This window comes from Daucus carota, chromosome 1, assembly GCF_001625215.2.
Source record: "Daucus carota subsp. sativus chromosome 1, DH1 v3.0, whole genome shotgun sequence".
NCBI lineage: Eukaryota > Viridiplantae > Streptophyta > Magnoliopsida > Apiales > Apiaceae > Daucus > Daucus carota.
The window spans coordinates 55,967,597-55,979,571 of record NC_030381.2 but is presented as its reverse complement, the minus strand read 5'-3'; the positions used below and the strand labels follow the sequence as shown (position 1 = coordinate 55,979,571).

The 11,975-nt window shown below is 32.0% G+C and overlaps 1 long non-coding RNA gene across 1 annotated transcript; it reads left to right on the top strand.

The window, feature by feature from the left end:
- The first annotated feature begins 9,293 nt into the window (after positions 1-9,293).
- On the top strand, positions 9,294-11,560 carry LOC108210980 (uncharacterized). The gene is made up of 2 exons (XR_010288307.1): positions 9,294-9,909; positions 11,085-11,560. It is a non-coding gene; the product is annotated as an uncharacterized LOC108210980 (long non-coding RNA).
- Positions 11,561-11,975: the final 415 nt, after the last annotated feature.

Genomic DNA, 11,975 nt, shown 5'->3' with positions numbered 1-11,975 from the left:
CTGCAATCGGAATCTTTTGATTATTGTGAATATGTAATGCAATAAGTAAAGGGTCATGTTCCTTGCCAACCGGTTGCCGGGAAGGGGTTATCTAACACACTGTACGGGGGCCATTAGATTTAGATTTCAAGGGCTCAGATCCAATTTGAGTTTTCAAAGGATCCGCTATAAATAACCGCGGAAGGGAAATTTTCCTTTCCGCGGATATTATCCGCGGAATGGGAGTTCCCCTTTCCGCGGATAATATCCGCGGATGCATTCCAAACTCAAAATTGGATCTGAGCCCTTGAAATCTAAATCTAATGGCCCCCGTACAGTGTGTTAGATAACCCTTTCCCGGCAACCGGTTGGCAAGGAACAGGACCCATAAGTAAATTGTTTCACTAATGTTTACTTTGACATATTTGCTAATTTTACTTATATTAAAGATTATTAAATGACTGCTTTACTCCTCATAATGTTAATGCAGATGGATATAAAAAATGAAAAATATAAGAAATAACTCTGAAATCTAGTAGTTGATATACCGAAAAGAGAAAGACTCGGTTCATTTTAGATATTTTCTTTTTACAAGTGAATCATCTAAATTATGGTAGGAGGAGTCTTGATTTATCTAATGTGTAATCTCGATAAACAAGTATTCTATAAATGGATAGTATTGTGATTTTATAATTATCTAACAAAATGAGTATATACAAGGGAGGATAGATGATATTGATATCCACTTCTTATTTGCATTTTTATTTTTCTATCCGCTACATTTTTATTATTTAATCAACTCGATTAATTGTTTATGTAAATAAAGCGAATGAGGTAAAAGTAACTACATCTATCGATACAACTCCATTTTATCTCAGCAATAATATATTATCGTAGGATACAAGTTATATGTCCCTTTTGGTTTATCATATTTTTCAAAAATAATTTATTTATATCTGGAAAACACGTATACATATATGTGTGTATATTAAAAAAATAATTTGATTCTGAAAATGAGAATATTAAATATTCATTAAATAAAAATTTAAAAAACAATTAAATATGTTTTATTTTTTGAAATTATGTCAAACTGCTCGTGACTAGTTCAAGAACACGAATCATATTATGCCACCGGTTCTTCTACCAAACAAATGATATCTGAACTGTCCTTGTTGCTTAATTCATATTTCAGTAAAACGTGCCCTCTTTCCGGGCCGCATTAGAGCATCTCCAATGATTGACACTCTTCTAGGGGGTCAATTTTGACACATAATTCAAAATATTATTTTTTAGATTTATACTTTTCTAAATCATTTTTAGCACTCTTCTTTCAAAATTCACTCCAATAGTTGACACTCCAAGATGTCAATTGTGTTAATAGAGAAATAATATTTTATGTATCATTGGGACCACAAATCTATATTTTATGTATTATTGGAACCACAAATGAAGTTGACACCGTTGCCAACTTTTGGCACCCCAAAGCTAACTCACTTGGCACCCTAAGAGCAACTCCAATGCAAAACTATACTTGATTCTATTCCTATATTATAGCATCAAAAGTAAAAAAACTCAATTCCAAATGGGTGCTATGTTTGGATGCATCCATGCTTAGATGCATCATTGGTTCTATATTTGAAACCAAGGATGGATCCATCTATGTTGCCACATCATCAATAACTAGAAATTGAAAACTAATTAATGAATTAATGAGTTAGGTAAAAGTTAATGAGTAGGTTCCATGTAGAAGTTAGGTAAAAGTTGATGAGTTGGTTAAATTTGAAACTAGTTATAGAACTTAGCATTGGAGGCAAGTTTTATTTTAGCACCAAAAAACACTTTTTGGTGCTATATTATATCAATAGCAATAAATATATAGTATCTAGCATTGGATTTGCTCTAATAGCACTCCAACATCTCCAATGGAGGTGCCAACGAGAGTGCCGGTTCATATCATGCCACATGACATTGGCACCCCTCTTGGCACCTCCCATTGGAGATGCTCTTATATAGGGTTAAAAATGGGGCAGGTTCGGGGCGGGGACTTCATTTCCCAACCCCGCCCCACATAATAATTTCCTGCCCCATCCCCGCCCCATTCCCCGCGGGGATTTATTTTTAATCCCCATCCCCGCCCCACCGGGGACTTAATATAATTTCGCCCCGCCCCGCCCCGCCCCGCTTCTATAATATTACACTTTAAATAATTACTTTAAAATTAAGTAATTTTTTTTTCAGAATTTAATAATAATATACGAGACATGTATATAAAAAGCAAAAAACTAATTATAATAGAAATCAAAGAGGCATGTTATACATTGTAAAATTATAGTTTTGTGTATTAAAAATAATAATATTAAATATAACAAATATATTATATTAAATATAATAAATATATTATATTAAATATAATAAATATATTATATTAAATATAATTATTTATTTATTTTAAATATATGCGGGGCGGGGCGGGGAATCCCCGCGGGAATTCAACAAATACCATACTTGCCCCATATTTTGGCGGGGTAGAAAATCATTCCCCGTCACTGCCCCATTCCCCATATTAGCGGGGCGGATCTGCTCCATTCGGGGCGGGTTAGGGCGGGTTCCCCGTTTTCCCCACCCCATTTTTAACCCTACTCTTATACCACAAATGTTGTGTTAGAAATTGCGGAAACTTCAATGCGACTGCCCTTCTTCACAAGTTTTATTCACGCCTTCACGGAGATGAAAAGAGAATACTCAAAACAATAAAAGAACTGAAAGAGCTCGACGGCCTTAAATATGAATTTAGGATAAAAAAAAATTAAAGTGACATGAATTTGAGATATCATATTTTATATATCATAATTAATATATTCAATTTTATGAAAAGTAAAGTTATAAAGTTAAGTTAATTAAAAACATAATAAAATTATTGTCAGAACTTATTTTATATTATTGATTTAATTTTGTAATATATATTTATACTTAATTGCTTAAATAATAAATAAAAAAATAAGAAATAAAGTTCACTCTTTTCTCTCTTACGTCCACTTATTTATTAAAAACTCATATCTTTGGTTTTGAAGTATGAATTTTAAAATTCATTTTTTCTTTGAACCAAACATCATTTGGAACGAATGAATCTAATTTCAAAATACCCCGAATCCAAGGATCCTAATTCCTAATAGGTATGTGAAGACATTTTCCTTGGATGAAAAATATCAAATTTCGCATATAAAGAAAATATATAGTCAATATGATTATTGTAAATAGATGATGTATATTGTATGCTATGAAATGGGAGGGTGAGTTAGTGTTGCAACTTGCAAGTCTGTTTGTGTTTGTTCCATGCTTGATTACTGTTAGTCAGTTAATAAACGTGAGGAGACTGATAACGTGCACCAAAATCTGTTCTAAGAATTTCGGGTCCATCCACGAGTCGTTGGGCACGGTTAGGGCCTTTATCAATCTTAAGATTGGACCAATTATAGCCCAAATAAAAGATATGGAGTTATTTTAACAGACTGGGACGTAAAACAGATGCTCCCGGCCCGGCCCAATAATAAAGAAAGGGATAAAGTCTGAAAACATGGAGGGTTTGCTCCATAATTGTACGCCTGCTGAGTTAGGTGGCAAAAGAGATTAACGTGCCATGCCCACAAGCAATTAAGCATAATGAGAGGGAATTAATTCACACTAATCATCGATTAGTTTGGTTAAACCATGCTGTAAGCATATTCTGAAACCGGAAATCAATGAATTAACTAACCTTGTCGCGTAAGTCTTTGTTGGAACAACTTGTTGGAAGTTTGTCATTTTGAGCACCAATTTGAGTGAGGCTCGGCTACGTGCTCGTGGCGGGTTATGCTTGGATTATGTTCTCCTCCGAGAGAGCTTTCCAATGCATGTTTATTCACTCAAAACGACTAAGGAATGGATGAGTTGTGATGATCCAAAGTTGCTTCCTTGGTAGTGGAAAATTAGAAAAAAGAGCAAGTATCCCACATAGAAAAGAATATGGGCCTTTAATGGGTTTATATAGTAGAACACTCTTGTAGTGTTTAACTTGTGTTAGTAAGTTATGCTCCACCACCTACGTGCGCGCAGGGGGGGTGCAAATTGTGGGATTTCGAGGGGAGTTTCGTGGCTTCGCAAGCCTCGGGCTTTTCCGTGTGTGCGACCTGCGGACACGAATGCAGCAAAATCTGGGCCCGAAGAATTACGGACTAGTTTTGCTGAATTTAATTTTCCACTGGGCTTGGGCTCAATTAAATTGACAGTTTGATTTCGGATTTAATTTATAACCGTGTGAATTAATTAACGCGTTTTAATTAATTACAAAGCGTAGCGCACAAGTCTTGCATTGCCTATATATATTCATTATAGTTTAGGGTTTGTATTCACGAAAAATACACAGCCTCTCACGTCCAAAACCCTAGCCGCGTCGGTGATAGTTCTCAGCCTTGTTCTTGTTCGTCGAAGGTGCTTGCTCATCGTTCAATCCGTTTTATCCTGGGAGGCGATCGTTCATCACACACGGTGAGGGCGAAATACGCTTTAAGGAGACAGTTACGCACTGGACTCGGATTTCCGTTCATATATCCTTCGTTCTGTTTTGTCTCCTTACGCCTACTGTTTTGTCACACACACACGAACACACGTATTGTATTGTTGGTTTTTGCACAGATTGTTCTACACAACTCATGTTAGTATGTTACCATCAGGTAATTTAACTAACCAATCTGTTTAAAGAATTCAAGTGCAGACAAATAGTAAGAATGTTTAACCTACTGGGTGTTATATATGCAGAGCAGAGCATATATGAACAAGTAGCAGTCTAGCAGACATTGCCAGACAAGATTAACATGGTCAACCTGGCAACTTTGACCCAGTATATATGATGATCACTATAGGACAACCAAGAATCAGAGCACAACTTCTCATTATACAATAACACTGTGCCTCTTCATCTAGATTTGGTAATGCATGTAAAGATATGTAACAAGATAGTGATCGCGAATGAGAATGAAAATCGTGAATAAAATTTCATAGATCTGTAATAATGTAAATGATATTAAAGGGGCGAGTACAACTCTAATATGAATAAAGTTTTCAATGGAAACAATTTTGCCTATATACATATATAAGTACAGTCTTGTCTCATATTCACATGCTTTCTTCATATTTTCACACAATAATTCGCGCATACATTCATTCAATCTTGAATTATTATTGGTAAAAATAATAAAAAATAATAATGTATAGGTCCAGGTCCTTTTGTCATTAATGGCAGCGGGGTCGATGTAGATCGTGGTGCTGGGAAATGAAAATTATTGTTTGGATTCATCTCCATTCTCCACCACAACTTGGTTCACTGTCTGGTTTTAGTACATTTTATAATATATTATGCTCTTGTTATCTTATTTCATCATCGATCTCCTACTTATCATTCTTCACTTGTAATGCTTATCAGAAATATTATTGACAGGCCCAGCAAACGATTCTACTGATGATTTAATAAATAAAATATATTGATGTATACTAATTTTTTAAATTAGTATATTTTTACCATAAATATTAAATTAATGCATCTCTAAGTGCAATATGAGCCTTTTTGTTTTTCATTTTTTACATCGACTTGGAAATTTTTGGAATTCAACACTTTCATCAATCAGAATCGTCTCAACTTCTGAATCCGAAACTTCAAAACGATCTTTAATTGATGCACTTAAATCAACAACTCAAAATTAAGGAAATGAAAAATGAAGTTTAAAGATCTCAAAATGATATGAATAGTTACGGAAAATAATTGGGATCAGTACTATTCACTGATCCGAATTTGACATTTTTTGAATCACTGCTAAAGGAGAATTAGGATAATGTTTCCCAAATTTGAATTTTTGGATCACTGTTGGGTTTGCCCTTAACTCTAGCAAAACATGCAAAATAGCGCTCGGTTTAGTTAACCCAAACAAAACGCTACACGAATTAGCGTTCTATTTATTTAAACCTAACAAAATGTTATATCGTGTAGTGTTTTATCATTTTAACCCAAATAGAATATTACATGAAATTACATTTTGATTTTATATCCAATACTACGCAATATTACGTTAATAGTAATATTAAAAAACATTTTTGTAGATTATGATATTTGAGACATTAATATTTCAAATTATGATAAGAGTGCCAAAATCCCAAAAATCATTACAAGACTCACTAAGTTCAACATGGTTTGTGGTAACAATATTAATCTCGTGATTAGCTTGTCCAAAATAGATTTTTCAAAATATTTTTCGTTTAATCTGGATGTTCGTAATACGACTAACTCAAACCAAAATAAATTTGTTAGAATATACTAGCTTATAACTCGTGCAAGGCACGGGAGCTTTTTAATTATTTATAAACTTTTTAAATATATATATATTAAATGGTGTGAAAAAATTTAATTTATAAATAATAAATTAAAATTGTATGTATCATGCCAAAGTATTAAATTTTTTTCTATCAAATTTTAAATTATTTTAAGTAGAATATGTGACGCCAACTCCTATTAGATTATATATAAATGTATTTTATTTTAGAATTATTATAATGTGATTTAAATATTTTTCTAAAATTCTTTTATGGTTCGAAATTATAATTTGATAAACACAATTTGTTTTGAATTAAGAAGATGAATCATAAACCTGCAATAAGATGGTAGAATTTGTTTTGGATTAAGAAAATTTTATTGTATTCGTTCCTCGCATAAATCGGGCTCATTAATTTAAAAAGATATTAGATAAAAATAATTTTGTAACGGTGCGATTTATATAATTCTACAAATAAAACTGGTAGAAAATATTTATTTTGGATTAAAAAAATCATAAACACGTGAAAATACAGAATTTGTTTTGGATTCAGAAAAGGAATTATAAACATGCAAGTAGATATCAGTTATCTTATGGAACAGAAGTTAATTTTGTTCTAATCTAACGGTGCTTATTTATTCAATATACGATCCGATGGATAAAAATAATTTTGTGACGGTGCGATTTATACGATTTTACAATTAAAATTTGTAGGAAATATTTATTTTAGATTAAAAAAAACCAAAAACACATGAAAGATAGAATTTGTTTTGGATTTAGAAAATGAATTATAAACATGCAAGTAGATGTCAGTTTCCTTATAGAACAGAATTTAATTTTGTTCTAATCTAACGGTGCTTATTTGGTCAATATACGATCCAACGACTGATAAGCTTTTGGACCATAGGACCATGCGACCAAATTATCTCCCTTACGCTTATTATATATAAATATAAATATATAACCCGTGCAAGGCACGGAAGCTTTTTAATTATTTATAAAAAAATTTAAATATATTTTAAATGATGCGAAAAATTTAATTTATAAATAATAAATCAAAATTTTCAATAAAATAAAATTTGATATTATGATTTGTTTGTAAGTTAGAACTGTTGTAAATACAAAATCACAACCATTAATGACTTCAAATAAATTATTGTAATCAAGTCATTCATTTTCTCGTATGTATCATGCCAAAGTATTAAATTCTTTCTATCAAATTTTAATAAAATTTTGAGTTGAATATGTGAGGCCAACTTTTATTAGAATATATTTATAAATGTATTTTATATCAAAATTATTATAATGTGATTTAAATATTTTTCTAACTTATGGTTCTAGATTAAAATTGATAAACATAATTTGTTTTGAATTAAGAAAAGGAATCATAAACATGCAATAAGAAGGTAGAATCTGTTTTGGATTAAGAAAAAGTTTTTGTATTCGTTTCTCAAATAAATCCGGATTATTAATTTTAAAATGTATTATATAAAAATTGTGACGGTGCGATTTATATACATATATTTTTTGAGACAGATGATGCGATTTATATGATTCTACAAATAAAACTGGTGGCAAATATTTATTTTATATTAAAAAAAAATCATAAACACATGAAAAACATAATTTGTTTTGGATTCAGAAAAGAAATCATAAACATCCAAATAGCTATCAGTTACCTTATAGAAAAGAAGTTAATTTTGTTCTAATCTAATGGTGCTTATTTGTTCAATATACGATCCAACGGATGATAAGCTTTTAGACCATAGAACCATGCGACCAAATTATCTCCCTTACATGCAAGGCACGAGAACTTTTTAATTATTTATAAACTTTTTAAATATATTGTAAGCTCTGTTCTAAAAGTCGGTGATTAATCACGATTAATCACCGATTAATCCCTGTTCCGTAGCTTACCGAACTAATTAAATATCCGATTAATCACCGATCAATCCGATTAATCTCTGATCAATTTAATTAATCTCCGATTAATCCTTGTTTCGTGACTTCACCAATTAAGTCCGATTCCCGCTTTTTACAACACTGATTGTAAGTGGTGTGAAAGAATTTAATTATAAATAATAAATTAAAATTTTCATTTAAATAAAATTTGAAATTATGATTTGTTTGTAATTTAGAACTATTGTAAAAATATATAGGTTCTACTTGTTTCTGTAAAAAAAAACTGGTTATACATGTTGGATCATCCGATGATGCGGTGTAAAATACACCGTCACACTCATTAATGGCTTCAAGTAAACTATTATAATCAAGCCATTACTTTTCTCTTATGTATCATGCCAAAGTATTATATTTTTTCTATCAAATTTTAATATATATTGAGAAGAATATGTGACATCAACTTCCATTAGATTATATTTATAAATGTATTTTATATAAGAATTATTATAATATGATTTAAATTTGGCTTACTAATTTTAAAATATATTTGATAAAAATAATTTTGTGACAGTGCGATTTATATGATTCTACAATTAAAACTGGTAGGAAATATTTATTTTGAATTAAAATATCAGGCTTATTAATTTGAAAATATATTAGATAAAAATAATTTTGTGACGGTGCAATTTATATGATTCTACAATTAAAGCTGATAGAAAATATTTATCTTGGATTAAAAAAATCATAAACATGTGAAACACATAATTTGTTTTGGATTCAGAATAGAAATTATAAACATGCATATCAGTTGCCTTATAGAAATAGAAGTTAATTTTGTTCTAATCTAACGGTACTTATTTGTTCAATATACGATCCAACGGATAATAAGCTTTTGGACCATGTGACCATGCGACCAAATTATCTCCCTTACGCTTATTATATATAAGTATATAATATAATATAAATATATAATTTATACAAAAATTCGGCTCAACCCAGCGAGTGTCTGTCCAATTTATATTTACAATATAAATAAAATATTTAATAAAACGAAGTCCTGGTGTTAAAATTTATAAGCAGATACTTTGTTTTTTCCTTTTCTCCTCTCTGTCACTACACTCATCACTGCCTAGTCTTTCTCCTGCTTCAACTATCTACTCTACTCTTAAACCCTAATCCCAATTGAAGGGGAAAAAAACACACCATGAATTACCTTCATTTCTGCATTTTACTCCTCTCAGCTCTCTCATTCTCAACCCAATTACGCATTACACACTCCTTTGAATCAGTAACAATCTATGATCTTCTCAAAGCGTACAATTTACCCAGAGGCTTATTCCCCAAGGGCGTCAAAGACTTCAGCTTCGATGATTCTGGAAGTTTCCAGGTTTATCTAGACCAGCCCTGTAATTCTATGTACGAGAATGAATTACACTATGATCGAAACATTTCGGGGGTTTTGTCTCTGGGTCAAATTGATCAGCTTTCGGGTATTTCCGCTAAAGATTTGTTCTTGTGGTTCCAGGTCAAGGAAATTCGGGTCGATATTCCCAGTTCTGGCTTGATTTATTTTGATGTTGGTGTTGTTTCTAAGCAATTCTCTTTGTCTTCTTTCGAAACTCCTAAAGAGTGTTTGGCTGTTCAGTTTTCCGATTCTCGAGTAATTGTCCAACAACCTCCTGCTGCTAAGGTCTATGCTCATTGATTTTTGGATTTATCTAATTATATAAGTTGCAATGATCTTTGATTAAATGTATATCACTTGGCTTCTAAACTTCTTGGTTTGCAGTTTGTGTTGTTTTTAGTTAGAAATGTTTGATTATTGAAAAACGAATTTACTACTTTAGGCTGGTTTTTGTGTGTCAGGAAATTCATGGTCTTTCTGTTTAGTTGTCTGAGCTTCAGGGTTTGCGTTTACTATTGAATTTGAGGCCTCTCATCTTGCTATTGATGTTGTTAATGCAGTCAGTAATTGTATGTTATACATTGGAAATTGAAGGTTATATTATGTATTTGGACCTCCTACGTGATTTTATATGCGGCAAATTTGTTACTATCATGCCACTTCTTCATTTTTGTCGTATCTGCTTTGGGTGATAATGTGAAATAAGAAGATCAAGTACTTTGGAGCTTGAATTTTAGGCCTGTCGTCTTGCTATTGATGATGAATAATTTGAGAATGTCTCAATGCAGACAGTTATGGTATGTGATACATTACATTGAAGATTAAAAATTATATGTATACATATATATATATTCAGATATCAGACATGAGTTGATCTATGGCGCGGTTGATACGTTCATGCCCAAATTCATAAATGTGGTCGTATATTTGGGTAACCACTAACCAATGTGAAATAAGAGTCAAGTGATGACCTTGGAGCCTACTTTTATAATCTTTTTATTTGTTGTGATAAAGTAACCGATCGTTCTTCTTATTAGGTTAATATTTTTAAAATCTTTTGGTCTTTCCATGTAGGGCTTCCACACAGTGCTCATTATACAGTGATAATTTGCGGAAAAAAGTGAATCACGTATTGTTTTAGATGAAAGTTGGGAAATATGCAATAAATATGTAGCTTATTGCGCACGGGCTAAATTTAGTTCATTAAATAGCAATTGGCGGATGGCTGCGCTGAAAGAAATATAGACACGTGTTTGGTTTGTGTCTTCCCTTGTTTGAAAACCTAAATTACTATGCCCTTTATAAGAAATTATGAGCCATTTGAACTATCTACATTTTCAGTATGTATTTGCATAGGTGAATGCTGCACGTTGTCATGTTTATTACACAGCATATGTGCGACTAATTGATCATCATTAGAAGAAATTGAGCTGATGACTGATCTATCTATCTGTTTGCAGAGTTCAAAAGCAAATTTTGGATATCAACTTCGTCACAAAGATTTGGCAAGGGCCGTTTTCTAAGATGTCCAGAGTGGCAGTGAATTAAATTTTGAAACTGTTCAATCAAGACCATGGGTATTTCATTCCTTGTACATGCATCTTTAAAGAATTCTGGTAGCATGTGGTTCTCGTGTCTCATTAAAGTGTGTTGCTTGCGGATTTTGGTATATAGAATTAGGAGGCTGCAAGGCATCAAGCTAGTTCATGTTCCTTAGCGATTAGTGCTGAAATTTGCAGCAGTGTCTTTAGATAAAAATGTCTCCTCCAAAGGTTTAGAGGACATATAAATGGCGAGAAGGTTTTCTTTTGATGTTAAAATTTGTTAGAAGTATTTGTAACTATTTACTGTGAACAAGTCAAGTTTGCTTCTTTCTTTTGGTTGTTGTGTGAATGATAGTTTCTTTGGTTTTAAAAAATATACAGTAGTCTTTATATATGGGTGCAAAAACTGTTTACATGAATAGTCTAAATGAAAATAGCCCTTAGGGAAAAGTGCCAAGACTGTTTCTTCTCTGCTTGGTCATTTAGGTGTGGACGTGTGGTCATCTACCATGTAAATAAGCAAGCTTTGCTTGATACAGTATGGGTATGGTGCAGGGGAGGCTTTCTCTTATAGTATGCTTCCTTTAGTCATTGTCTTCTATTGAGATATATATCATATATATCCTACTAATGTCTACATTCTTAGCTATTGGGTGGTCAGAGATGTAATCCCTCCGAGGTGTCTTGCTAATTTCCTGCTTCCGGATGCATTTGGAGGGTTCATTGATAGTTGTTTTTGGGATACTTTAAATGAAACTTATTTCCACTGCCCTGCAGAGGGAATATAAATCAAGGTCTTGAAAACTG